Below are 1,798 nucleotides of genomic sequence, written 5' to 3' on the forward strand. Positions count from 1 at the left end.
CACCACTGCCCACCAAGGAAGGAAAGGGAAGTACCATTCCCTCGTGGTTCTGCTCGGCAGACCTCCTCTAGACTCGCACATGTTCTAAATTCTAGCTCTGAAATGATAGGGAGTCACCTCACCTGTGGAAAGTTACAAGGGAGAGACCCACTTGTTGAAAAGCTCTGTGTGTAGTTGGTACAATAAACACCGGGGCTCAAGGCCTCATCTCAAAGGGCTCATTCAGCTCCCCCGATCCTCTAGCACTCACAGGGCTGGACACGACCCCAGCTGGCTCAGCCCTGCCAGGCCCTAGTGGTCTGTGAGGAGCCAGCAACCCTGAACTTGCAGACCAAAAGCTGTCGATTCTGCTCTGACCCTGGAAGGAAACCCAGGCAGAGAGTAGATGGGCCCTCTTATGCCAAGGGGGTCAGCAAACCAGCAGGATTCAGATCTAGGAAGCTGTAAGTCAGGATGAACACAGGTAAACCCAGGTGAGCCCAGGTGCGCCCAGGCTCAGCCAAGGTACCAAGAAACCTCAGCACGAAACAGAATCTCTGGACTCAGCCTGGGTCTCCATAGTCTAAGTGGAGTTCAGGAGGATGACTGCAGCAAATAAAGAAAAAAAACACCATTAAGAAAAAACCCACCTCTTTACTTATGGCATCTTGTTAAGGCATCCTAAAGAGAATCGTCTGTGCTTCTAAACTAAGACATTTGGATCATTACACTGATCCTTGTGGATACAATTTTCAAAGAGGATTTACAAAGAATGGCACACAGCTAGCATCCTCTCTGTACTTATCATCCAAGACGGGTCATAACAACAACAAAAAAACAACTTTGTTTTTCAGCGTTGAATGCGCCTTTTAGCAACTACGGAAAAGAGGAAACCATTTACATTCACCAAACAGCCAAAGTCAATGTGGGTTCTGTGGGCTGGCAAACAAGGAAGGTTGTGGGTGTTCCTGGGGGCTGGTGGGAGGCGAAAACACTGTTCTAAGACTCTATTTACGCACGGGCACACTGAGATGTACGAAAAAGAGACACAGAGAGAAGGCCAAGGCCACCGTGGATTCATCGTTGGGGAAGCCAGCCCAGTGCTCCTCAGAGAAGCTTCTTCCTCGCTGTTTTAAATCCTCACAATTCAGGGACCTCCCTGCCGGTCCAGTGGCTAAGACTCTGCACTCCCAATGCAGGCAACCCAGGTTCAATCCCTGGTCAGGGAATTAGATCCCACACGCAGCAACTAAGAATTCTCACATGGCAACTAAAGGTCCCGCACACCGCTTCAACGAAGATCGAGGATCCCACGTGCTGCCACTAAGACCCTGGTGCACCCAAGATAAATAAACATTAAAAGAAAACCCTCACTACTCTAAGGGTGGTCCCAGAACCAGCAGCGCTGGGCCCCCTTAGGGGCTAAGTTAGAAATGCAGAATCTCAAGTACAGTCCCAGACTTGCAGAATCAGAATTAATATTTTATGGGAGCTTCCCAGGTGGCTCTGCGGTAAAGAATCTGCCATCAGTGCAGGAAGATCCCCTGGAGAAGGAAATGGCAACTCACTCCGGTGTTCTTGCCAGGGAAATCCCAAGGACAGAGGAGCTTGGCGGGCTACAGTCCATGGAGTCGCAAAGAGTCAGACACGACTGAGCCAGGGAGCATGCACGCATGTAGCATCACACAGCGTTCCACGGGGGATGGACATCAGGATGGAAAGCACGGATCTAAAACTGGAAGATCTTCTACAAGACCCAGAGCTTAGAAAGTGAGCTCTCCTGCCCCGTGAGGGATCGGCAGGGCCACCGCCACGCAGA

The 1,798-nt window shown here is 50.6% G+C and overlaps 1 protein-coding gene across 1 annotated transcript in view; it reads right to left on the reverse strand.

Moving 5' to 3' along the window:
• Positions 1–1,798, reverse strand: part of SLC39A11 (solute carrier family 39, member 11) — a 291,460-nt gene that overhangs the window by 288,615 nt on the left and 1,047 nt on the right. The window lies entirely within an intron of this gene.

Source organism: Bison bison, unplaced genomic scaffold (genome assembly GCF_000754665.1).
Source record: "Bison bison bison isolate TAMUID 2011002044 unplaced genomic scaffold, Bison_UMD1.0 scf7180017864371, whole genome shotgun sequence".
In the NCBI taxonomy this organism is placed as follows: domain Eukaryota; kingdom Metazoa; phylum Chordata; class Mammalia; order Artiodactyla; family Bovidae; genus Bison; species Bison bison.